This window comes from Coenobita brevimanus, chromosome 93 (assembly GCF_032717465.1).
Source record: "Coenobita brevimanus isolate Jiangsu-jjx chromosome 93, ASM3271746v2, whole genome shotgun sequence".
Lineage (NCBI taxonomy): Eukaryota > Metazoa > Arthropoda > Malacostraca > Decapoda > Coenobitidae > Coenobita > Coenobita brevimanus.
This window is the reverse complement of record NC_137046.1, coordinates 34,860,976-34,888,859: the sequence shown is the minus strand read 5'-3', so window position 1 is coordinate 34,888,859 and position 27,884 is coordinate 34,860,976.

Here is a 27,884-nt window from a genome sequence, read left to right as displayed (position 1 = left end):
AGGTTTACACATATGTCTTAGTCTGTATAAATATGTAAATTAATGAATGAATAAATAAATTGAGAAATAATGTAAATAAAAAGTGCATTACGAGAAGAAGCTTATTTATTAGGATAGTTGGTTTCATTTTAGGATAAACTTTCAGCCTTTCCTGTAAAATTTCTTCAGGCCTTTCATTCCTTCAAGGTGTTTCTTTTACCTTTATGTCGTCAAAGGTTTACGACAGAGGAGCTGGAGACTGGGGAAAGGATCTGTGATTTGCACGTCTGCACTGATTCTCATGTGATTTATTTCAAAATTCTGTATTAAAAAAAAGAAAGGTCCAGTAATTATAAGGTCGAGGCACCAAGAAAGGACCATATTGTGATGTTTGTTCTTTGTAAATATATATGTAACTCTGTCTGTCTGTCTGTCTCTGTCTCTGTCTTTGTCTGTCTGTCTGTCTGTCTGTCTGTCTCTCTCTCTCTCTCTCTCTCTCTCTCTCTCTCTCTCTCTCTCTCTCTCTCTCTCTCTCTCTCTCTCTCTCTCTCTCTCATTAATCCCACGCTTTCTCTTTTTTGCCCCCCTTTTCTCCTACAATTTCTCTCCCCCTCTCTCCCCCACCACTTCCATTAAAGCCCAGTTTCCCATATCGTCAGCATAGGAGTTTCGCCCCTAAGGACTGGGCAATGTGTGAGGTGGTATTTAAAGGCGAATTATCCTGTGGGCATTCATTAGCCTGAGCCCAAAATAATAACAATAATTTCATGGATTGTTTCCCCTCCTCTCTGTCCGTATATATATTTTTCTTCTCCCCCTCCACGCCACTCTCTCTCTCTCTCTCACACACACACACACACACACACACACACACACACACACACACACACACACACACACACACACACACACACACACACACACATTACCCTTCTTTACCCATACAGTATACACTTCTCGTATATCTACCCAAAATTGCTTAGTTTCACAGTATTCCTTTTATGACAGAAACATACCAGGCCTTTCCCTTCCCCTGATATTTCCCCTTCACACCCCACCTCCTCCGTCTGTCCACCTCTCCTGCCCTTTCTCTCTCTTCCTCTCCTTTTCTTTCATTCCGTCTCGTAGTTTCCCTTTACACATTTTCCTCTCCATATGTCTCTAATATTTTTCTCTCCCCCAACCCTCTCTTTCTCCCACCCACACCTTCCCTCCTCTTCCCCTCTCCCTCACCCTCCCACGCACACATTTCTCTCTCCCTTTCTCTTACTCTTCCGTCCACACATTCCTTTCTTTCCCTCCCTCTCCCAGCCATACCTTACTCTCCCCCTTCTCTTATCTTTCACACCTTTCTTCTTCCCTTCACCTTCCCACCTTCCTCTCTCTCTTCCCTTCACCCTGCCACCTTCCTCTCTCCCTTCCCTTCACCCTCCCACCTTCCTCTACCTCTTCCTTTCACCCTCCCACCTTCCTCTACCTCTTCCTTTCACCCTCCCACCTTCCTCTCCCCCTTCCCTTCACCCTCCGACCTGCCTCTCCCCCGTTCCTTCACCCTCCCACCTTCCTCTCCCCCGTTCCTTCACCCTCCCACCTTCCTCTCCCCCGTTCCTTCACCCTCCCACCTTCCTCTCCCCCGTCCCTTCACCCTACCACCTTCCTCTCCCTGCCCCCCTCACCCTCTCATCTTCCTCCTCCCGCTTCGTTCCACATGTTTCTCTCCATCCCCACACCTGTCCTCACACCCACACCTCTTCACACTTTCCTCCCCCTCTTCTTCTCCCACTAAATACCCCTCTCTCTCCCTCCCACGCCTTCCTCTCCCCTCTCCCACACCTTCCTCTCCCCTCTCCTACACCTTCCTCTCCCCTCTCCCACACCTTCCTCTCCCCTCTCCCACACCTTCCTCACCCCCTCCCACGCCTTCCTCTCCCCTCCGACTCCCCACCCCCTTCTGCCACGCCCCCCGCCGACATGCAACCCTGAAATATTGCAACGACACCTGAACGCGCGGGAAATGGATCAATAGCTTCGACTCTTACCTCTTGATGTTTCTCTCTCTCTCTCTCTCTCTCTCTCTCTCTCTCTCTCTCTCTCTCTCTCTCTGACCTTTTCCTTTGCCTTTTTCTCTCTCATTGACCCATTCATTTTCCATTACGTTTCCACCTTTTTTTGTCCCTTCGTGCTTCCTGTGCTTCCCCCTTTTTTATCTCATTTTCTTTTTTCCCCATGTTTCTTTATTCCTCTTCCTTGTTCCTTCCCAGTGTTACTTCTTGCCATTTTCTTCTCTTGGTACGGTACTATTCCTCATCCACTTCCTCCTTTCCCCTCTCTTTTCCTCAACCTCTTTTATCTCCCTGTTTTCTTTTCCATTCCTTTTTATTTCAGGCATTACTTTCTGCTACTAGCTGCTAGTTGGTGGCGACTACCATCCATTCACATGATGCAGTGCTGCTTCATTCTCCCTTCGTCTCTTATCATTCCTTTTTTGTAATTGCTCTCCTGGCCTCTTAGTTTTCCCATCCATGTCTCACTCTTTAATACCGGTACTCTTCTTCCACATCCGATGGCTTTGCATTGAGTGACAAGCCTGATGGTTCGCTGTATCCCCGGAATTCATTTACAACGCTGGATGGTAAGCCTGTAACTAGATAACGGGGTGACAGGAGCCCACTATGAGGCCTCTGTTAAATGGATAGACGGACGCAAATAAGGTGTCCATTCAGGAACTAAACCTCCATACTCTTCCCCGCGCCTTGCTGTGGCGAGGCGCTGTCTACTGCAAGGGAACCGCACGAGACGCTCCTGCAGGGGCGGTTGCTTGGCCACGATTGATAGGTCTGCTCAGCCAGACAGACGGGTAACAGAACAAAAAAAAAAAAAAAAAATCCACAATCTATCTTTGTTTCTTATTCTTTCCACTCGCTTTGCTCCTTGTTTTTTACATCTGATATTCCTTGACTTTTTTTTTTTTTTTTTCGTTTTCTCGATTTCCGTCACTGCGTTTTCTCATTCACTTTTTCATTTATTCTTTTTGAGCTTATCTTTCTCCTTTCTCTCAGTCACCCCTTCTTAATATTGAGTTGTATAGCTTTGTAAAAATATTCTTTGTCCCATTTCTTTTTATTTTTTTAAATACCTTTTGCCACGTTGTTTATTTCGCTTCTGCCCTTTCCTCTCTTTTTTTTTTTAATGCCTTTTTCTCCCCTTTATCTTTCTTCCTTGCACCCTTTTCGTTCCACCCTTCTCCTTTTCACTCTTCACTTTTTCGCTTAACATATCACCCTATTCCCTTCTCTGTTTTCCCCGTTTTTCTCTTTCCTTTCTTTATTCCTGTTAAACTTTTCCCAGTCTCTTTCCCTTATACGTATTTCCCTGTGTTTTATTTCTCTTGCTTCCACCTCATGCTGTTCTATACTTACAGGAGAGCGCATAGTACGAGAAAGGTCAAGGAAACTTCATCCCATCCTTACAGCTGGCAAAATATTACTTTACTCCTTCGGTTTGGTGTCGTAGTTTTAAGTCCCACTAGAAGATTTTATTCAGCTGGAGAGTCGCACGGGAAAGAAGTATCTGTAAATGAAGGCCATACCAATGTCGTCTTTGAAAATCTATCATGAGGTGAACAGAATCTGCTTCTCGATAGGAAAATTGTAATAAAAAGATGTTGTCTTAGTGGAGTAGCTGATATTGGTCATCTGGGAATAGTAAAAAAGGAGAAAAAAGAAAGAAAGAAAAGAAAGAAAATAGAGGACGTCATCGATGTGAGGCGGATAAGATCGTAAGAGGAAGTGTATTTTCGTAAGTGCCATCCCTTTCATAGCAGGGAAGGGGTTAAAATACAGCAGATGGAATAGTGATACTGCGAAAAGCTGTCCCTGGTATTGAGCGTCACCGTACCGAAGGGGGCAGGAGCCAAAGAAAAAAGGGCGTTTTCTAAGTGGCATATAAAACCTGGGGCCATACTCTCATCGATTTAAGGGGCACCCAAACACCTTTCCCTAAGTAATTTATTCTTCTTATTGCACCTTACTGTCCTGGTGTGTTACGGATCCTTCCACAATTCTTACTGCACCTTATTGTCCTATTCTTATTTAACCTTATTGTCCTATTCTTTTTGAACCTTATTGTCCTATTCTTATTGCACATTATTGTCTTCTTCTTCTTATTGCACCTTACTGTCCTGTTCTGTGTTGCAAATCCTCCCGCTACTGCCATTCTCTGGATAAGTGACTTACTGAAGGATATCAGTCAGTCATATCCAAAAATAAATCGCTAAGGAAGACGTGCTAGGGAGTCTAATACATCGACAAGGATACGAACCTTAGGATAGTGAGGCTAAATGTTCAAGTCGCTAAAACAGGGGTGCTGCGAAGTCTCCAAGGCCACTTAAAAATTAGACCTAATGTGTTAGCCTCAAGTGGTGACCCCTTCACTTAACGGGAGCCGGGAAAGAGGAGGAGGAGAGTGTGAGTGCCCTGATCCAACACTCAGCTCAGCAAGTGCCAGTCTTTCCTGTGCTTAGCGGGTGTGACTTTTAGGGACTAGTAACAGATGAGTTGGTGATGGTTATTGCTCTGTACTGCAGTGATGTGAAATGACGCTGGACAGGGCGACGTGGAGGCGTTTTGTTTGTGGCCACCCCTTACGGGATTGAGGCGTTTGGCAGTAGAATGTCTTAGTGCTCTGTTACAACTACTATACGACTATTATAATTAGTTTTAGGAGATTGCCCTTAGTAAAGAAGTTTGTTTGGGGTGTTGCTTTGGTTTTACATTGTATTGCTTTGATGTTGCTTTGGTGTTGATCATAGAAGTGGACGTTCATTAAGTCCTTCACTACGATGAGGTCTTTTGCTGTATTCTTCCTACTGCCTGACATAAGAATAGGGGTTAGTCAATTTTTTTATTTTTTTATTTTTTTATCTCTGTTGGAACGGTCTTTCTTGAACTGGATGAAAACGAAGGGAAGCAGCCAGAGTTGAATTTAACTCGTCGGTGTGTGTGTGTGTGTGTGTGTGTGTGTGTGTGTGTGTGTGTGTGTGTGTGTGTGTGTGTGTGTGTGTGTGTGTGTGTGTGTTATGGTTTTGTACTGTATACGGAGTCGATTTTGTTTTTTTACCACGTCACGTCGGGCATTATATTTGTTTCATTCTTTCCATCGCAGTCGACTTTTTAAATAGCTTTGAAAGGATCTCTGGTTTTAATTTTCGTTCCCGCACAAGGGCTTTCTTCTTGCCACCCCAGACGATTTAATTACAGCTTACACAGGACCTCTTGAAGTGAAAAATACTGTGAATGAAGAATAATGTGGATCTTAACTCCTCAAATGCGAAAAGCCTCTCCCGAGCTAAACGAAATCATCAGGTGAAACTAAGGATGAAGTAAAAAGGAAGCCGTCTGAGGGAAGTGGTTAAGCTTTATCGCCTTTGTTATGGAGAGAAGACTGATAATGGAAATGACGATAAAACAACATTAGCAGTCAGTAATAGCAACATTGTAAAGAACGAAAGGAATAGGGCACTGAAAATAGTTAAAACGACAATAACTACTACAACTACTACTACTACTACTACTACTACTACTAATAATAATAATAATAATAATAATAATAATAATAATAATAACAATAATAATAATAACCACTGGTCTGTTCAAACAAATATAGCTTGACATTAGAAAGACCTGACCTTAACTTCTGACCTTCGCTAGGGTAATATGCTGTGGAAAATTGAGCCAGATCGCTGTGATAAATTTTGCATAATTACACTCAAGATTTATCATTTGTGTTGTACAGGGCGAGGTATGAGCACCATTTACCGAGAGGACCAACCCATGCAGTAGGGGGACGTCTTTTTACGGGTTTGTGTGTGTGTGTGTGTGTGTGTGTGTGTGTGTGTGTGTGTGTGTGTGTGTGTGTGTGTGTGTGTGTGTGTGTGTGTGTGTGGTGTGAATAGGATAATGAAATACGTCTCCAACACCTTCGGTTCGAAAAAAAATCATGAGCAACACAAATTCGTCTGTTGGTGGCAGGAATAAAATAAATTCTGAGTAAAGAGCTTAAAATATGAAGTTGCAGAAGCTGAGAATATCGGCTTGATTTATTTCTCTCTTCATCCCGAGAACGTCATTGGTATTTTGCGCGTGTAATCTCCAGACGAATTATTCATTTTACCAGAGCGCCCTAACAGTTCAGGGGGTAATGAAGGGTAATGAGGGAAAATGAGGGCTAATTTCTTGATATTCAAAGTCTCTGAAATTGACCACAGTCTTCTGAAGTTTGCAAGAATCCGTGAAAAAACGACGTCAGTGAAGTTAAAGTTACAAAATTGGTACAGAACTTCAGGATATTGTATTAGCGATGGCAGTACAATACCCTCTTTTGTTATGTTCTGCCACAAGACGATTAGACAGCAGCAGGAAACATTTGATAGTGGTGGGGTTAGAAGTAAACCCAGTTACACTTTTGCCATGAGGGATGCTTTCTTACCTGTATAAGTTTGCAGTAGTGAGAATGAAAACACTGGTCTTCATCATCCTGAACAAGTTAATCGTGATACTTATTTGTATATTAATCTCATGGCTGATTTTCACTGTCTTACGCTTGATTTCCTCTTCTAATTATTCTCGATCTTGCAGGGAGAACATGGAAAGGAGCGTAGAGAACCTTTTTACACATCTCTGTCTATAAACTGTTCTTAATTACGAGGGTTAAAGATTCAAATAATCTTGCGAAATTCAGTCAAGCCTTACAGCGCAGAGCAGGCAAGCAAGCATGCAAACTCACAATAAGGAGAGTGATAGTAAGGACAGACAAAAATAATGGATAAATGGGTATTGAAAACAGGGAAGGGGAAGGACAGTAATAGGATGAGAACGACGGTAGATACAACAACAGTGAATAATAATAATAATAATAATAATAGTAATAGTAATAGTAATAATAATAATAATAATAGTCAACAATATAAACACACGAGATGGGATGAAATGTAACCAAGTGAAGCCCCCCTCCCTTACCCCCCTCCTCCCCACCCCCCCAGATGGAGTTGTGGGGGCAGACAGTGCTGGACCACAACCCTCTATTTCCGGCACCCCTCCCTTCTCTTCCCCTCCCCCCTTCCCTCCCTTCCCCTCCCCAGTCGATATCTCACCCACCCACACCTAGACGCAACAACCATCCCCCTTCCTCCCTCTCTTCCTTTTCTACCATTGCTCTCTCTCTCTCTCTCTCTCTCTCTCTCTCTCTCTCTCTCTCTCTCTCGAGTTCCTTTTCCATTTTTCTTTTCCCTTAATAGTTTCCTCTGTCTTCCATTTCCTTTGCTTCCCATCTCCCCACCATTCTCTCAGTTCTGCTTCCGTCTGCCTCTCTCATTATATATGGAGGAAAGGGATTAGTGAGAAGAAAAGGATTATTTTTTATCAAGAAGGTAAATGGGATTAAATGGAAGAGAGTGGAAAAACATTAAGATTTGTGTAGAATTTTTAAGGCTTTTGTTTTCACTTGTCACTCTTCTCTCCACCCCTCCCTCCTCCCTCTCACTTCTCCCCCTCACTTCTCCCCCTCACCTTCTCCCCCACATTCCTCCCCCACACCCCTTCCCCTCACTCCTCCCGGTTTTCACCCTCACCCTTCCCGCTTCTTATTGTATCCACCATCGCTTTTCTTTTACTTCATACCACGTTCCTGTTCTTATGCTTTTGTTTTCATCCCGTCCTTCCCTTCCTCCATTCCCCCTTCTTCTCTTCACATCCTCCCCCCCCCCTCCCACTTTTCCTCTCCCTTTCCTCACTTTGTCCCCTGCCCTCCCTTCGTCTCCTCTACACCTATGTCCCCGTCCTCTGTCCTTCATCTCTCGTTCTCTGCCACCCACCTCTTCCTTTTCCTTTCGCTTCTCATCCCTTGCTACCAAGTTTTCATTCTTTATCCCCTCCCCCTTTCCCTGTCTCCCCTTCATGCCCTTCTATCGTCTCCCCTTCCTTCACAGTTTCCTCTTCCCCTCCCCTCTCTCATTACTTCTTTCATCCCCCTACCCTCTCATCATCTCCCCAGTCGATATCTCCCTCCCCACCCACACCCAGACATAACACCACACTCCCCCCATCCCTAACATAGCACACCCTTGTCTGCTCCCATTCCCCCTTCCCTTCCTTCTCTTCCTATTCAGTACCTCCCCCCTCCCTCCAACCAAACCTAGATATAGCATTACACCCCCTTTCCCAACACCGCACCCCTCTCCTCTCCCATTCCCCTGCCCCCCTCTCTTTTCCTCTTCTCATTCTGAATCTCCCCCTCCCACCCACACCTAGACATAACAGCACCCTCTCGGTCACAACACATCCCTTTGGCAAACACAACACACCGCACCTTTCACCCCTTCCACACGTTTCCTCCCGCCTCTGCAACACATCAGCACCCCAGCCTCTCTCTCCTTGCAACACTTCATTCCTCCATGCAGTTCTAGAGGCCCGTCATTTCCACCCTTTCCCTGCAACACAGCATACCTTCCCTTCTGTGTACCCTTCTCTCCATCTCCACTTTCTCTTTCCATCCCCCTTTTCTCTCTCCATCCCACTCTTCTCTTCCATCCCCCTCTTCTTTTCCATCCCCCTCCTCTTTTCCATCCCCCTCCTCTTTTCCATCCCCCTCTTCTCTTGCATCCTCTCTTCTCTTACATCCCCTCTTCTCTTGCATCCTCCCCATCTCTTCCTTCCCCTCTTCTCTTCCATCCCTCCCTTCTCTTCCATCCCTCCCTTCTCTTCCATCCCTCCCTTCTCTTCCATCCTCCCATTCTCTTCCATCCCCCTTTTGTCTTCCATCTCCCTCTTCTCTTCCATCCCCCTCTTCTCTTCCATCCCCCTCTTCTCTTCCATCCCCCTCTTCTCTTCCATCCCTCTCTTCTCTTCCATCCCCCTCTTCTCTTACATCCCTTCTCCTCCTCCATCCTCCCCATCTCTCCCTTCCCCCCTTCTCTTCCAACCCCCTCTCCTTTTCCATGCCCCACTCCTCTTCCATCCCCCTCTCCTTTTCCATCGCCCTCTTCTCTTCCATCCCTCCTTCTATTCCATCCCCTTTTCCAGTCCATGCTCTCCTTTCTTCCATCCTCCCTTGCTTATCCATTGTTCTCTTCTACTGTACTTTCGTCTCTACATTGCAACACTTAAGTTCACCACTGCAGTACAACATTTTATTCTCTTCACAACACAAGAACAACTCCTCCTCTCGGTCATTCACTCCCTGCATAACAGCACTTAATTCTTGCAACACAGGATCAATCTCTCCTTGCAATAGAGCACGCCATTACCCCCATCTCCATCCTGCCACTCGACACCCACTACCTTCCCCGAATCACATCACCACCACCTCCTGCAACACACTGCCCTCTCCTCCACCCTCCCTCTGCAACTCACCACCCTCTCCTCCACCCACCTTCTGCAACACACCACCCTTTCTTCCTCCGTCCTTTTGCAGTACACTTCCCGCCCTCTGCAACGCTTCACCCTCTCCTCCATCCTCGCACTGCAACACACACCACCCTCCCTCTACAACACACCACCCTCCCTCTGCAACACACCACCCTCCCTCTGTAACACACTACCCTCCCTCTGCAACACACCACCCTCCCCCTGTAACACACCACCCTTCCCCTGCAACACACCACCCTCCCGCTGCAACACACCACCCTTCCCCTGACCACCCTTCCCCTGCAACACACCACCCTCCCCCTGCAACACATCACCCTCCCCCTGCAACACATCACCCTCCCCCTGCAACACATCACCTTCCCCCTGCAACACACCACCCTCCCTCTGCAGCACACCACCCTCCCTCTGCAACACATCACCCTCTCCCTGCAACACACCACCCTCCCTCTGCAACACACCACCCTCCCTCTGCAACATACCACGCTCCCTCTGCAACACACCACCCTGGTATATAATTGCAAGGTGGCGTAATGATCCCCCTCTTGGTGAATGACGTTGCAGGAGGTTCGTGAATAATATCGCGTGTCACTCGTGCAATTGGGACGTGTTATTCGTGTATGACACGTGTTGGTTCGTGCAGAAGGTGTGTGAAAGTGGACCCGTACGTGCCTCAAGCTTTCGTGTTCTGTAGTGTGGTGGAGAGTCGATCGTACCACAGCTTTCATGTTTTGGAATGTGGTAGAGATTTGTACGTACCACAGCTTTCGTGTTTTTGAGTGTGAGGATTAGTATGATGCGTTCGTGTGTGGCAAATGTTGGTTCGTGCCTGATTCGTGTATGAGTGAGCACGTACGTAGTGTTCCAGAGCTTTTCGTGGTCCTTGCGTGAGTGTTTTGGTTGATATTCGTATGATTCGTTCGTGTATTGCATGTGTTGGTTCGTGCCTAAGATGTGTATGTGTGGACCCGCACGTATACCATAGCTTTCATGTTCTGGAGTGCGGTGGAGATTCGTTCGTACAGTCAATGATATACACGTAAGAGAGAGAGAGAGAGAGAGAGAGAGAGAGAGAGAATCGTCTATGGGCAGAAACACATACCGAGCCACTCAGCTGACGAATATTTGACAGCAGAGAAAAGGTTGTAGTAGAAGAGCTGAAATTTTAGGCAAACTTTTGTCTCCTATTGTACCGTAGCCTTGTTGTTCCCTGCTTGTGTAATCGTGTTTGAGATTCGTAGGCTTCGTTCGTGTGCTGGTTCGTGCGTAATGCGTGTACCAATAATCCTGTATCGTAGCTTTCATGTTCTGTGTGGTATGCATGAGATTCGTAAAGGCAAGTGTTTATTCGTGTTAATTCGTGCATAGTTCGTGTATGAGTGGCCCGGTATATGCAGTTGAAGTCATATATCCGTAGTACAGTGGGTTGGTTCATTATGCAGTCTTTTTAAACGCAGTGTGTCAGGGCATCTCGAAATGAATGGATCTTAAATTTGGCTCGCTTACTATGTTTTTATTTTTTGTTGGAGGGAACAATCTTGCGGACTTCTGGCCTTTGGTTCCCTCTACCGTGCATTAAAAAAAAAGAAAAAAAATATTAGTAGTCTGTGTAAGTGTTGTTTACCGAAACGTCTTCATGTTGACTAGGTTAGCTGTGCTGTTGCTTGAGCGTCCCCGTTTTTGTCTTCGAGATTTTACTGGGAATTTCTGAGCGCAACTGTACCATAGCCTCGTGTGTCGTGCCTGTTTATTGGGAGATGCGTAAGGTTCGTTCGTGTTGGCGTGGGACTTTGCTTCCTGTGGCTTGGTCCCCCCTCCTTCCCCCATTTTATTCGCTTTGGTTTTTCCTTTCCTGATTTTGGCATTTTTCTTCCTTTATTTCATGCCCTCCGACTACCTTCTCAACAATACCCTCCTTTTTTCTACTTCTTCTTCTCCATTCGTATTTGAACAATATCTCAACTTTCCATGGTACTTTTCCTCATATTTGACCTTTTCCCCTTCTTCCTCATCTTTCCTTGCTAGTTTTGCTGATTCCATTCCTTCATCCCATATTTCAGTTTTCTTCAGAGTTGTGACTTTTTCCCAGTTTTTCTTCCTTTTATCCCTATTCCCACCGTTCCTGCCGCTTTCCACCCTCTCATACGGTATCGTAGTTTTGACAGTCCTTGCGATTTTTTTCTCCATGTTATCAAATTTAATCTTAACTTCCGTTTCTATATCCCTTCTCATATCTCTCGTTCTTTCTTCATTTTTCCTCTCCCCTCAGCCATTTCCTCCCAGCCAGTTCTCCCTTTCCTTTCCTTTGTTCTCTCCCTCTTAATCCTTCCTCTCTCCCTCCCCGCCCCTTTCCTTCCTCCCTCCCTCCACTTGGCTAAGAATAGAGAAAGAGTGGGGATAGAGGGAGTCGTATATATTTTCATTGATTATATAATTGTAGGTAATATTTAGCCTACTTTGGTCTTTCCCCCTCTGTTCTCCTGCTCCCCTCCCCTCCCCTCCCCCTTTTCCTTTACCTCTCGGACCCTTATTGTTTTTATTATTCCTTTCCCCTCCTTCCTTTATCTTTCCTTTCCTCTCCTTCCTTTATCTTCTCTTTCCTTTCCTCTTCTTCCTTTATCTTCTCTTATAATCCCTTCCCCTTTCTCCTTTCACTCACGTCTTTTCCTTTCAATATCTTCTTTTCCTTCACCCTTCCTCGAAGTATTTTCTCCTTTTCTCCGTGCTCCCTTTGCACTTCCCCTCATTCTCTCTCCCTTTCACCTCGCTCTCTCTCTTTCCCATCCCTCATTCCCTCTTCCTTTCGCCGTCTCCTCATTCCCCTCGCGCTCACACACTCTCTTCAGTTCTTTTCTGTCTGTGCCACGACAGTCCTTTACCATCTTGTTGTTCCACTTCTTCCTCTTCCTCTCGTCTTTTCTACCCCTTCTTTCTCTTATCACTCCTTCTCCAATCTCCTCATCATTTTCCTTAGTCTTGCAGTCGTGCCTCAGATCTTCTTTCTCATTTTATCTCTCCTCCCCATTCATCTTCCCCATCTCTTTCCCATGCTTTATGCTCCCTTTCCTGTATCATCTTCCTTAAGCAGTTATCTTTATTTTGTTTCCACCCTTTCTCTCGTCCCTCATTTCTTTCCTTTTCGTTAACCTCTCTCTCCAGCCCTTCCCTCCTAACTCTCTCTCTCTCTCTCTCTCTCTCTCTCTCTCTCTCTCTCTCTCTCTCTCTCTCTCTCTCTCTCTCTCTCTCTCTCTCTCTCTCTCTCTCTCTCTCTCTCTCTCTCTCTCTCATCATCTTTATCTTCCTTGTGTCTTCCCATCGTCCACCCCTCTTTTCCTCCACCATACGTCAGCAGATGAAGATAGGAATAGATCATCTTGGCTACAAATTAAACATATACTGTGGTAGTTGGATTACAGTAGAGAAGTCAGAGTTACAATTGGTTATACATATCAAGGTGAGTAGTTTGTGCTGGAGGGTGTGATGGAGTGTGTAATACAGTTGCGCTTATGTTGAGAGAGAGAGAGAGAGAGAGAGAGAGAGAATTATTCGAAGATAAATTACACAGGACAAATGAAAAGGATCCGAAAGAAGGATAAATTATACTTTGTGTGTGTGTGTGTGTGTGTGTGTGTGTGTGTGTGTGTGTGTGTGTGTGTGTGTGTGTGTGTGTGTGTGCGTGTGCGTGCGTGCGTGCGTGTGTGCGCGCGCGCGAGCGTGTTCGTGCTTATTGTAGTGTGTATATATATAAATACACACGAGTATACATAATATGGATATGTGGTAAAGAAAGAAAGATGAGAGTTAAGGAGAATATGCAAGGAGTGAAAGAAAAGAATATAGAGGAAGTGAGAGAAAGAATATGAAAGGAGAGAGCCTGGGAGTCGTAGCATTAATAAGAGGAGGTAATATAGAGAGAAGGAGGGAATATAGAGGAGGGAGGGAGGGAGGGGAAGGAGGGAGACACATGCCTTCTCCTTCAAGTTGTTTCCTCTCTAAACTTAGAAACAATTTTGAGTTTAATGGGATTCTTGACTTGAGGCTCCGGGAGGGTGCATACGGAGGGAGGGAGAGAAGGGCGGAGGGAAATGATGTAAGGGTGAGAGGGAGAAAGGGAGGGAAATAATGCAGAAAGGACGGAAATGAGGAGGAAGGGAAATGGTGCTTGGAAGGGAGGGAGAGAGTGAGAGAAATAAGTAAAGAGGAGGAGGAAGGAGAAAAGAGAGAAGTGATATAAGGAAGGGGGAAACAGAGGAAGGAGAGAAGTGTAAGGAAGGGAGGGCAGAGAGGAGAAGGTAGGGCAATGATGTTAGAAATGGAGAGAAGAAGGGAAAGAACGAAAGAAAAAAAAAGGGAAGTGGAAAGAGAAGAGAGATATATTCCAGTGGAAGGAGGGAAATGTTGTAGGAAATGATGGAAGATCGAAGAAATGAGGAAAGTAATGTAAGGAAGTAATGGAGGAGTGTATGGAGGAAAGAAGAATGAAGAGAGTTAATGTAAAGAGGGAAAATGGGAATGGAAAAGGAAGAGAATTTGTGGAGGAAAGAAAGGAGGGACAAATGGAGGGAGGAAAGAATAGGTGAGAGAGAGAGAGAGAGAGAGAGAGAGAGAGAGAGAGAGAGAGAGAGAGAGAGGAGGAAAAGAAGGGAGAGGAGGAGGAGAAGGACAGGAGAGAGAAGCGAGTAAGGTAAAAGGAAAGGGACAGGGGATAGAAAGGATTTAATGAAAGGAAAGAAGGTGGAGAGAAGATAGGGAAAAGGGGAATGAATCGGGAAGGTGAAAGGAAGGCAAAAAGTGAGCTAGGATAAGAAGGGAAGGAAGGAGGAAGAAGGGAAGAGCTAAAAGAGAAAAACAGGAAGTAGGAAGGAGGAAGGAAGGGAAGAGGGAGGAGAGGAGGAAGATTATGGAGGAATAAGAGAGCAGGGGAAAAGAGGCCGAGCAGAAAGGAAGGAAAAAAATATTAAAAAATGAAGGTCTGAGGAGTCAGAAGAGAGACGTCAGATGGTGGAGAGAGAGAGAGAGAGAGAGAGAGAGAGAGAGAGAGAGAGAGAGAGGTGGGGGGGGAGAAAGAATGATTGGATGAAAGAGAAATAGAGATGATGGATGAGAAAAAGAAAGTGATAGTCAAATGAGGAGAGAGAACGAGGAGGAATAAAAAGGCAGTGAGAGGTAGAAAAAGAGAGTTACTGTAGAGAAGTGGGGAAAAATAAGAGAGAGAGAGAGAGAGAGAGTAGATGTAGGAAAAGCGCTAGTGCATGAAAACAGGAGAGATAATGAGGAGAAAACTAGAGATAATGAGTGATAAAATGAGAGAGAGAGAGAGAGAGAGAGAGAGAGAGAGAGAGAGAGAGTGAGTGAGCGTTGGGTAAAAGGAGCGTGATATTGTGGACACTTAGCACTGTAATGGTCAATTGGGGCCGAAAGAGCATTGCATGTCACATTATTGGTGGTAATGGCCGTGGTGGGGTGCTGGTTGGGGGCAGGGGGAGGGTCAGGGTCAGGGGGAATACGAGGGGGACGAGGGTAAGGGTGAGGGGACGGGGGAGGGTGGTAAGATCATGGTTTTGTGGTGGCGAGATAATGATGGTGGTGATGTGAGGTGGTGAGGGTGAGAATGGTGTTGAGGGTGGTAATGTGGTGGTGAGATGGTGGTGTGTGGAAGTGGTGCTGTAGTGCAATGGTGAGGGTGAAGTTGAGGATGGTGTTGAGGATGGTGAAGCCATGGTTCTTTGGTGATGTGATGATGTGGAGTGAGGGTGGTGAGGATGGTGTTGAGGGCAGTATGGTCAATGGTTTTGTGATGATAGGATGGTGAGATGATGATGATGTGAGATGGTGATGTTATGGTGAGGATGATGGTGATGACTCTGTTCTTTGTTGTGGTTGGTGGTGGCTGTGATGATTGTGATGCGCCGTACTGAAGAAGTGGTGATGGTAATTTCTGATGGTGGCAGTGTGATAGTGATGAGGGTGAAGGTGGTGGCCGTATTGGTTGTGATATGTGGAAGTTATGATTGATAAAGATAGTGGTGCGGTGATGATGAATTTGGGGGTGGTGATGGTGGTGGTGTGTTGGTTTTATTATTTGTGATTTGTAGTGGTGAAGATAGTGAGGATTGTGATGATAGACAGTGATGATGGTGGTTGGGTGGTGGTAGTGTAAGTGGTGGTGTTGGTTATAGTAGTGGTAATGACTGCTGTTAGTGGTATGGTGGTATTAACACTGATTATGATGGGAAGTGGTAATGATTTATGATATATATACTGGATATGATTAAAATGACTTATGCTTGTTGTGGGAATGATCACGAGGAAGTTGTGATGAGGTAGATGTGACGTTGGTGGTGATGACTTAAGTTGTAGATATAGTGGATGTGTTGTGATGCTAGACGAGTGTGTGGTGGTGTGTGATAGTTGGACTGAGTGTATGGGGTGACAGGGTTTAATGAAGGTGGTGCGGACTGTGTTAAATGCAGTGGTAGTTGTGGTGTTGGTAATTGTGTTGCCTGTGTAAGATATTGGTTGTAGCTGTGGTGCCGGAGCTGTTAGTTCTCGTGAGGGTGATGTTGATGATGGTATTTTAGTGAGACAGAGGCACCATCCCTTAAAGCGGTAAGTAAAGTTATATGAGTGTGGTATGTTGACAGAAGATGTAATCCTTAAGAGGCACATAGTTTCCCTCTGAATAAAATCTTGTCTGGCTATAACCTACGAGGAGCTGTGTTGATGCCATGGAATGATGCTGATGGTAATGAAGTGGGTATTATTTTTTAGTTGTTCGAAATATGTTAAGGTCATTGTAGATTGGGTTGAAAGTGTTTTATTAGACAGTTATTTCACTGTGTATAGCCCTCAAGACAGCGTAAGTCTCGACCCGCTACCCCTTTACATGTTTGTCCTTCTGTCAGATAAAGCAAAAGTCACATTCATTTGAGTGTTAATGACTGGATAAATACAAACTGAAAATAGTGTAAAGCAAAAAGGAGTACTGTAAATGGATATATTAATTCTCATAAAGGGCAGCACCTTAGTCTTTTTTTATATGTACCCAGTCCCACAGCGAAAATACTGTACATTATTCTCTCACTTCCTAAGAGAGTAACGCAAATTGATGTATGGTTGTTTATGTGAAGTGTAAATGCCTTACTGTATCATGAATGTACCTAACCTTATAACAACCTCTCTCTCCCCCACTTGACAAAGGAAAGTTGCGGAATAAATAGCTTAGGAAACGATGCCGTGAATCCTCCTACGCTACCTAGAATATGACCTTAAGTCTGTTATTCCCTCCACTTGCCACCCCCCACCGCCACCCCATCACTTCCACTACTCCATCACTACCACTATCCCACCACCACCACCACCACCACCACCAGACCAGGCCGACACAACCAGCAGAGCCCCAGTCCCAACAAACCACAAAATACGACGACAGTTACAAAGCCAATTCCGGGGCCCAAACAGCAGCCACCCACTTAACCACCGCCACCAATTAGCCCGCTCCTGCTACTCCCGCTAACGACCCGATATTTAGCTGGGGTGTCGCCTGGTCGTGCTGGCGTCGCTGCTCCCTCGGGTCGTCGTTTTGTAGTGTCGTCGGTCGTGTCGTGGTGGTAAAGGTGAGGGTCGTGGCGTTGTGGGGAGTTGCGTTGTGATGTTAGTGTTGGTAGGGTTAGTTGGTGGTGTCGTGGTGGTGGTGGTGGTGCTTTGGATTTCAGTGTCGTGGTGGTGATGGTGTGTTTTTGGCATTCATCATCGTTGCTGTTTTGGCGTCGTTATGGTCATTATCCATCGTGGTTGCGTTTTGGCGTCATTGTTTATGGGATCGTTACTGTCATTTTATCGTGGTTGTGATGTCATTGATGTGTGTTTTTGGCGTAGTTACTGTCGTTGCATCGTGGTTGTGATGTCGTTGATGTGTTTGGCGTCGTTACTGTCGTTTTATCATGGTTGTGATGACGTCGTTGATGTGTTTGGCGTCGTTACTGTAGTTGTCGTAGTTGTCTTTGGTGTGTTTGGCGTCGTTATCATCGTTGCATGGTGATTGTGTTGGTTGTTAAGAGCGCGTACAGAGTAAGGCCCCAAGTGATGGCTGGTAATGGGCTGGGCGCTGAAGGTAGAGTTAGGCTGACAATAACTTCACCCTTGTCACAGTACGGGGAGAGAGGTATAGGTGGGTGGATGGGGGGTCTAGAGGAAGGGGGATGAGGGGAGTCTGAAGGTTAAGGGATTGGGAGAGTCTGTAGGTGCAAGGGATGGGGGGGAATCTGTTGGTGGAAGGGATGGGGAGGGGGATGTGTTCGTGAAGGGATGGGGGGGATGTGTCCGTGAAATGGATGGGAGAGTCGATAGATTAGGGGGATGAGGGGATTGTATTTGAAGGGAATGGGGAGGGGGAGTCTGTAAATGGAAGGGGAGGGGGAGTTTGTTGGTTGAGGGTATGAGGAAGTCTGGAGGTGGAAGGGATGGAGTGAGTCAGTAGATTGGAAGAATGGGGTTAAAGTCTGTAGGTAGGGAGGATGGGGGAATCTGTAGGTAGAATGGATGAGGGAGAGTATAGATTGGGGGAATGAGGTTCATGTCTGTAGGTGGGGGGAATGGGGGAGGTTATCGGTAGAAGGGATGAGGGAGTTTTTATGGGATGAAGGAGTCAGTAGGTAGAGGGATGGGGAGAGTCGATAGATTTGGTGGGATGGGGAGGTCAGTAGGGAGTTAATGGATGATGGGGAAGTGAAAGGATGGGGAAGGATGGGGAGAGCCTTTTTGTAGGGGGGATGAGGAGAGTCTGAAGGTAGAGGCGGAAGCAGGAGTTCATAAGGACGGGAGGAGATAGAGTTCAGGTAGAAAAAAGTATGTGGGGGATCTTTCTTAGGAAGGGAGTAGGGAGGTTGTTCTATATAACCCCCACAAAAACCCTAAATCCCTCCAACGTTTTCAGTAAGGGTGTGGTGTGGGTAGACGTACAGTTTTGGCAATAATTTCTCTCTGGCAACAATTTCCCTTTTGTCACGTTACCATTGGGAGATGATGCTGTTCAGTGGAAAGGGGGGGAGTTGCTTCTAATAGCCACAAAGATTCTGAGATACGAAGAAAATGGTGTTACGTAAGTGAGAAAGAAAATTGTGGTAGAAAAGAAAGTTGAAAATTGTAAAGAAAATAAGACAACGAAAAGAGCAAGTGAGATCGTAAAGACAGTAGGAGACACCTAAAAATGGAAAGACAGTAATAAAGATGTTTAAGAAAAGGGAAAAACAGTATGAGGGAAAGATAAACATAATTAGAAAGAAAGAAAAGATAACGGTAAAGAGGTAGAGACAGTTACCGATAGCATAAAAAAGTTATTGAAAGGGGGAAAGACATTAAGACAAAGAGAGAGGAAAGAAAAAGCAGATAAGGTTGAAAGATAGGAAGGGGGAGAAGAGACAGAAAAGGCAAAAGTTAGATAGAAAGATAATAAAGCAGAAAGAGGTAGTAAAGACAGAAAGAGTAAGACAGGAAGACAACAAAACAGAAAGACACGGGAAAACAGAGCCAATAAGAAAGGGAGGCAGAAAAAGTCGGGTAGTTTGGCGGAGTGAATGAATACCCAGCCAAGCCAAACTCCTTAACTCGGGGCCTCAGTGCCGTCCCTAACTTTATTGCCCTTTATTTTCCTTCCCCTCCCAGCACAGCGAGGCGAGATGGGGAGGAAGCTAGGGAAGGAAGAGCGATTGGGAAGAAACAAGGGGAGGAAACGTGATGAGGAAGCTAAAGAAAAGCGATTGGGAGCAAACTCGGGGAGGAAACGTACTGGGGAAGAATTTATTGGGGAAGAAATTTGGTTGGGCAAAGAATTCGTTTGGGAAGAGACTGTGGAAGAAGCGTGACTGGAAAAGAAGGTGGATTGGATGGGAAACCTGGGGAAAAGTACTGAAAACAATTATTGGAAAGGAAACTGAGAGATAGGATTAATTTGAGAGCGCTGGGGAAGAATGTTGACGGAGGGAGAAATGGATTAATAAGGAATTTAATATGGTGGAACTGGAGATGAACTAAGGGAAAAAAACTTGATTGGGAAAGAAACCAGGATGGACAGGATTTTCGACTAAAGAAGAAACTCGCAGGGAAGAAACGTCAGGGGAAAGAACAAGGTTGGAGAGAAAGTTAGGGAAGATTTTGGTGCTGAGTCTCGGCTGAGGGAGATACTGGGGGAGGAAAACACGACTGGGAAGGGGCGCTAGGAATAAATAAACTGGAGGGTGAGATGAGGGGGGAGAAGGGAAATGTTGAAATGAAGAGAGAATGATTAGAGGGTGAGATGAGGAGGAAAACAAATGTTGAAGAGAGATGGGTGTAGTTATGGCGACGGGTGACAGAATTCCTGGATCTCCGTGTCTTGTGATTGATCGCTTGGGGAGTTTTTTTTTTTTTTTTTTTTTTTTTTTTGGGTGGAAGATGGTGGGTTGTTTGAGAGAATTAATAGTTTCAGCCCGAGGACGTCTGTTTATGATTTCTTCTTGCTGCCTACACACGACTATTGTTTTTTCAGATGATGGGAATTGTTTGATAGTGAAAAAATTAATGAAGGTCATTATAAAATCGCAGCACTTCCAGACCCCTTCCTGAAACATAATAACGTGATCTGGTAATAGCGTCAATAAAATATGGACGATATTGAAGGCAGTAGAGTTTATTTATTATTACTCACATTTATTCATTCATTCATTTAGGCCTTCATTCATTTGTATATGTTGAGATTTTGGTTTACGGGGAATGGGGGAAATTTTTTTTTATGGGAGACAAGGGCAGTGGTTGGTACGGTGGGGAAGGAAAGTGGGGTACGGGAGGCTGTTGGGGAGAGAGGGGTTGGGGCAGGGGGGATGGATGATGCTGTTGAAGGGAGGATGATAGTGACATCGTCTATATAAACCGCTTCAGTTCGGCAACATCTCTTATTTATTTATTTATTTGCAATCTTGAGATGACTTCACTAAACTTTGGAGAGACTTTGCTTACTGGAGGCTTTTGTTACATCTTTCACTTACCTTATCAGTGCGAGATGTTTTTCCTACGCCAAACCAAAATTGTATGTTGTCAGAATAAGCCAAGTCTAAAATAGTTAATCTTTACATGAAAACAACAGTGATTGTACAGAAACATACATAAGTCATTTACTACCCACATAATGTTTTCAGTTTCTGTCCCAGGCTCTTGTAACTGAACTGGAAAATGCAGAATATACTTCCCTTGGAGCGATGTACAATTAAAAGCAATTAAATAAAAAGCAGAAAAAAAATATAATCGGTTTCAAGAGGTCAAGGGGGCTAATAATGAAATGAGCATCGACAAAGGAAGAATTATATAAACCAACTTCAACACCAGAGCAATAGTGTTATAATTATGCGTTTTACCCCAAGGACGTCTTATTTATTGCATCTTTACTTTCTCCAGACGATTTTATTTTGCTTAGAATCCTTTACTTTCAGTGGTGAGATATAGCTTTTATTAACTCCTTTACTACGCGAGAATTTTCCTGAGTTCAGTTAAATAATTCTCAGGTTTGTAAGAATAAGTTGGTGTAAGTGGTTTAAGGAGTCAGAGGAGGGAACAGCATGAGATGAAAATGAATTGTATGCATTGTCATCATAGCCACTATCACGCTAAGCAACTGTGGTAGAATTAAGGACTTCAGCAGCACGAGAGAGAGAGAGAGAGAGAGAGGAGTCCGTTCTTGTAAAAAGGTTATTGAAAACTATATATATGTAACCTCTCCAGTTCGATAAGTGTATCCTTAGCTGAATAAATGGGTCTGGGGATAGCAAGATAAAAATGAAACTTAACATCCTTCAGGTGACAGGGTGAGAGAGAGGGCAGTGTGAGGGCGAAGTGCTCCATCAGCGCCCCCTGCCACCGCTCTAATCCACACTCCTCATCAGCTTCATCAATGCCCAGCGCTGTTTAGCATTTTAATAACCACATTAATAAGCAATAACAGGCCTACGTAGCGCCATCTGGATTCATTAAAACCACAGTGTTTGGCATCACCCTCACCACCACTACTGCTGCCACTATTTTATGAATACCTCAATATTCACTACAACCATCACCGCCACCACAACTACCACATCTCTCTTGATACAACAATCACCACCACATAACCGCCACCAGAACTACTATCACCGCCTCCGGTCCTTCCGCCATAATCTTATTAATACCACATTATTTACAACCACCACCATTTTTGCCACCACTGTTACTCCAACCATATCTTCATCAGTACCACAACATTCCCCACCATCACCTCCACCACTTTTACCACCAAATCTTTATGGGTACCGTAATATTCACCGCCACCACAACTACCACCTCATCTATTAATACTACAAAATTTACCATCACTACAATTATCTGCACTACTACCACCACATCATCATAATACCACATTCACCACCACCACCACTACCATGACTCCTACTACCACCACCATCAGCATCATCACACTCACCATAACTACCACCACATATAGCTTCATTAAGACAGAGCAGCCCATTCACCGCCGCCTCCCACGTAATCACCACCACTACCATCACCACACTTATCACTTCAAACACCCAAAAGAAAAAAGCAGTGATATAAGAATCGAAAATGAACACCACATCATTATCTCTTTAACTAGCTTGATGTCATTATTCTTTTCGAACTGGAGGGGTTAAATGAAGCCTTGGTTAACCCTTGACCCACTGCTTCGGTAATCCTTGTACTCTTACGCTGAATGAAATCGTCTGGTAATAGCAATATATATATACGGGGCTTCTTAGATGTCCGCCCAAATTCAGTAGGGGATTCCAGGGTTATTGACCCTGAGTAAAAAAATGATTCTGAGCTACAATTACTGATAGCTATATGTGTGGAAATGGTCTTCCTCATAATTCACCCATAAAGTTATCAGTAATTGTAGCTTCGTATCATTTGAGAATTGGACCTAGAGTGACTTACCAATTTTTTTCTCAACATTGTCGTAGAGTAACAGTTTTGCAGACATCTTGGTACACACACACACACACACACACACACACACACACACACACACACACACACACACACACACACACACACACACACACACACACACACACACACACACACACACACACACACATTAACGTCCTCAGACTCAGGGGGTTAATAAGAGAAGAAAAGCCAACGGAGGATGACGATGGTGATGATGATGATGATGATGATGATGATGATTCCCAGTGCACCAGATAGACACAGAGGTTATAGTGATATTTCAATGCAGCACCTTATATCATAACCGGGTCGCCTTTGGTTGTGCAACTGTGTAATACAAGAGACTGATAGTAAAGTCATGCGGTATGTTCTCTCTCTCTCTCTCTCTCTCTCTCTCTCTCTCTCTCTCTCTCTCACTGTTCCTTGTCTTAACCCTCCCAGAGCCTTTCACAAAATATGGAAGTCCATCATAAATTCTCCTTTTTCTACCACGTGTACGGCAGCCTATAGTATGCCAAAATTGGATCTGTTGGTTGAATATAATAACTATGCATAGAACTTACATCGCTTTGAGGTAGGCAACCCCCTAATTTTATTCAACCATACAAGGAACGCCTATAGTTATTCCAGTCGGTCAGTCAGCATCCCACCGTACCTGTCAGTAGCGATATACACAGGCCAGGCAAGTTTCATCATCGTTGTGTTTAATATTAACCTATATATGTCAATATAACCTATAGACTGTTTTATTCGACTTGAGTTACTGTGGAGCTTAGAAATGGCTGTCTCTAACCCTTCCAGTTCGAAAAAGCTGTTCTGAGATGAATACAATCGTTTGGAGATGGTAAAAACAAGGCCGTAAGTGTGAAATGTTCGGATATAAGTATTAGATCAGTGATACCCATGTGGTTGAAAATAAAGGGTAAATATCCCCGACTGGATTATGGTACGTTGCACAGTCAGTGGCCACGGAGGATACACTGTGTTGGATGATTGGCGAATGGATGGAGGCTAGTTCTTTATTATTATTAGTAGTAGTATTAGTATTATTTATTACCATACTAGCGGTTACTGTTTTGTGTTTGTTTACTACTACTACTACAGTTATTATTATTATTATTATTATTATTATTACCAGAAATATGGTAGACACTTTATGTAACAAGGCTAGCCCTACGACCCTTCAAGTTGTACAAATACTCTAAGTTACTTAAATGAAAGGTATATTTGCTGTCCTTTTTTCCCTCTTCCACCCAAGTTCCCCTTATTTTCCCCTTCCTAATTTCCCTGTCTTCCCTGCTCTCATCTTTCTCCATATTTTCTTTCACTCATCCATTGTCATTCCCCTCTCTCCCATTCTCTCTCTCTTTTTTTCTTTTCTTTTGCCTTTATATCACTGTCACCCTCATTGCTCTCCCTCCTCCTCCTCCTCCTCCTCCTCCTCCTCCAACCATTTTTTTCTACACCACCCTTCTCCATATCCTCTATTCAGTACCCCTTTTTCCCATTCCTTTTTCCCTCTCTTCTCACTCATCCTTTTCTCCCTTCCCTCTTCCACTCTTCTCTCTCATTCCTTTTCCTTCCTCCCCAACTTCCTTTTTTCCTTAGACCCATTATTTATCCTCCTCTCTTTCTTCCCCCTTCCCCACCGTATCTTTCCTCCTTTACCTCTGTCGCTGTACACTTTCCCCTTCTCTTTTCTCTCTTCTTACTCTCTCTCCCCAACACCATGTTTCCACCATTTTTCCCACTCCCCTTTCCCGCACTCCCCACCACCATTATCCCCCCCCCCCCATAACTCAATCCTGCTTACTCTTTTTCTCCCATCATTTCCCTCGCTTCTCCCTCATTAGTCTCCCCTTCTCCCCTAGCCCCTCTTTTCACCTAACCAGTAATTCCTTCCCACTCATTTTTTCCATACTCCCCATCACCCCTCTCCTTCCTCATTCCCCTCATTAGTTCTCTTCTCCTTTCTCCCCATTATTCTTATTTTCTCTCTTCCTCTTATTTCTTTCCCCAGTCTCATTCTTCTTTTCCTCCGCTTCCCCAAACCCCCTTTTCTTTATTCCCATCACCCCTATCGTCCCGTACGTCTGTCCTTTCAACCCTCTTTCCCTCACATCTTCATTCTTCTCCTTTCTCTAACGTTCTCTTCTTCTCTATTCCCTCATACCTTAAACCCTTTCTCCTGTTTGTGCACCATCACTCTCCCCCCTTACTCTTTTCCCCCCCGTTTTTCACCCATTCCTCCTTTCTTCACAGCTCTCCTCTTTATTCTATTCTCCCATCCCTAGTTCCGTAACTCCCCACTACCTGCTTCCTCCCTTACCATTTTTCCCTCCCCATTTCTCTACCTCCTCCTTTGTTTTCCCCCTCCCCAGTCCCCCCAACCTCCCCCTATCACCACACTTCCCTAACTCCATTTTTCTTATTCCCCACCATCCCTCTCCCCTCCTTACCTGTATCCATCATCACCATGTTTTCTTTCCCTTTGTTTTTCCCCCTCCCCAACCCCTTCCTACTTCCTGCTAGCACCACACTTCCCTAACCCCATTTTCCTTGCTGCTCACCCCCCCTCCCTTTACCTCTATGCAGGGGGAGGAGGGAAAAAAAAGGAAAAAAATAAACTCCCTCTCCCGTCACTCTTACCCCCGGCGGGAAGCTCTGCGTTGCCATGGTGAGGCTGGCGTCACTCCCCTCAGTTCACACACGCCGCCAGACCCTATAATTTCCCCTCTTTTCTAGCCCTCTTTTTCCAGCCTGAGTTAATGTTTCTTTGTCACTTCCCGCGGGGTTTTGTTCGGGGTTGCCTGAGTCTCCTTGGTTATTAGTGGGTTGGCTCGGGTGGTTGGTGTCACTATCTGGATTCACACATGTCGCTAGATTGTATGATTTAACTTTTTATCATTTTTCTCTTTGCTATTTTTCCCCTCTTCTCCCTTTCTCCTGCCCTCTTCCCCTCCTCCTTTTCTCAACTTTTTATTTTTTTCCACTGACTTCCCTCCTCCATATCTTTGCCCTCTTTTATTGTCTTTTTTTTTTTTTTTTTTTTTTTAATTGACTTGTAATTTTGTGTGTCATTTCCACAGGCCATTTGTTTACATTTGTGTGATTGTCACTGGGTGTTTTAAGCTGGTTGGATGCGTCAGGGGAAATGAGGATAGGATTGTGTGTGTGTGTGTGTGTGTGTGTGTGTGTGTGTGTGTGTGTGTGTGAGAGAGAGAGAGAGAGAGAGAGAGAGAGAGAGAGAGAGAGAGAGAGAATTATAGACAGAGTGCATATAACGTGAGGTGTGTTGGCCCATGATGAGGTTACCTGTTAAAAAAAAAAAATAATAATTCTGCTAAGATCTAGTCAATGTGTATGAGAAAAGGATAGATGAGGAAGGCTCTCTCCCGCCCACCACACCCCCCGGTAAAGAACTGAGGAAAAAGGTAGAAAAAAAGACCATGCTTGTTAGGAAGATGAAGCATGGAGAGAGAGAGAGAGAGAGAGAGAGAGAGAGAGAGAGAGAGAGAGAGAGAGAGAAGGGGGGAGAGGGTAAGTGACAGACCTGATAATTCCAAGAGATGTAACGAGGGGAAACTCCACACCGCACGGCATGGGTCTCTCTCTCTCTCTCTCTCTCTCTCTCTCTCTCTCTCTCTCTCTCTCTCCACGCATTTTCCCCTCACGTAATATTTTTCCCTCTTCCTCCCCGACCCCTTTCCCCTTGCCCTTGTTTACTCTCGTCTTCACCTACCACATTCCCCCTCTTATTTTTCCTCTTCATATTTTTCTCTCCCTTTCTTTTATTTTTCTCTATTTTTTCCCTGTCTGTAGCTCGTTTCCTTTATATTTGGCCCCTTCCTTTTTCTGTATCCCAACCTCTGTTTTTCCTTCTCCATACCGCTTTTCTTTTCTCTTTTTCCACACCTCTTTTCTTTCCTTGTCTACCTCTCCTGTATATAATTTTCTTTGGTTCTAGTTCCCCTTCTCACACTTCTTCCTTTCTCTGCCTTCTCCTTCCCACCTTTCTTCCGTCTCCTCTTTTTCTTCTCTGCCTACATACATTTCTTTTTCCTGTTCCTGCTTCCCTTTCTTTTCCCACGTCCTTTTCTCATAATCATCGTCCTCTTCGAGTCTTTCTCTCCTCATCCTTTCATACCATTTCTCTTTCTTCCTGCCTCCCTCTCTTTTCCCCTCTTCGCTCTCATTTCCCCTCTTCCCACTCTATTTTTTTCTCTCCCTTAGTCTCTTGCATTTCGCCTCTTTCTTAGTTTTTCCTGTTTTTTATCACACAGACTTTCGCCAACTTCTTATTTTTTGCATTTTCCTTCTCATTTACGCTTTTCATTTCTTTTCTTTTTTCCTTCCTCCTTTCTTCCTCCCTCCTTCCCTCACCAGTCTCTTTCTTACTCCCTCTTTTCTTCCCTCTCCCTCACTCATGCATTTTCCCTACCTCTGTTTTCCCCACTCACTTTTTCTTTCTTCCATTTTCCTAACTCACCTGTTCATTCAATCCTCCTGTTTTTCATTTCCTTCTCTCTCATTTATTTTTCTCATTTTCCAGTTGCTCCTCGTCTCATCATTCACCTTTCATTTCTCCTACATTCCTTCCCCTCGTTTCCCCTTCTTCCTCATTCGTTTCTCATCTCCCTCATTCACAACTTCCATCCCGCTCAGCCTCGCTCACATAGTCTATTTTCCCCTTTCCCTCATTCACTCTTGCTGTCTCATTCCCCTCCCTCTCTTACACCTCTCTTCCCCTCTCAGTCTATGACCTTTACTTACCCTCTTCCTCTGTCTCTTAATTTCCCCTTCTCGATTCTCATGCCTCTCTTTCCCCTCTTTTCCATCGTCCAGTTTTGCATGCTTTCCCCTCACCTTATTCACCTCTCTCCCCTCTCTCGCATCTGTTTCCTTGCCAACCCTCAGTTTCCCCTCTATTCGATTAGGTAACTGGTATTATTTTCTGTTTTCCTTTTATATGTACTCTCAATTTCGATTTTCCCTTTTGAATTGTTTTGTCCTTCCATATTTTTTTCCCCCTTCTTAATTGCGTTTTCATTTTTTTTTTTTTGCATCGGGTCATATTTTTTCGGCATATTGATGTCCAGTTGTTATTGTGCAGCCCTTTCTTCGTTTTTTCCACCCTCTGTTTTTTCTTTTGTTTCCTTGATGGCCTTTTATTTATTCACTAATGTCGTACGCCTCTCTGTAGTATTTCTCTCTGTTTTTTCTTTGTACTCTCAAGGCTTTCTCTTTTCCACTACATTTTTTCCAGGACCATCTGTGGCTCCCCTTCACTTTCTTTTCATTATCTTCATCATTTTTCCCCACAACATTTTTTTCCCTTTATCTATACTACATGTTCATTTTTCTTTCTTCACTTTAGTCTCTCTGATAATTCCCTTTTATACTTCCCTGTCATTTTCCTCATGATATTTTCCCTTCTTTCTCTTTAGTCTTTATTTACTGTCTCTCATTCATCTTCATATTCCCTGTTTTATCATTCTC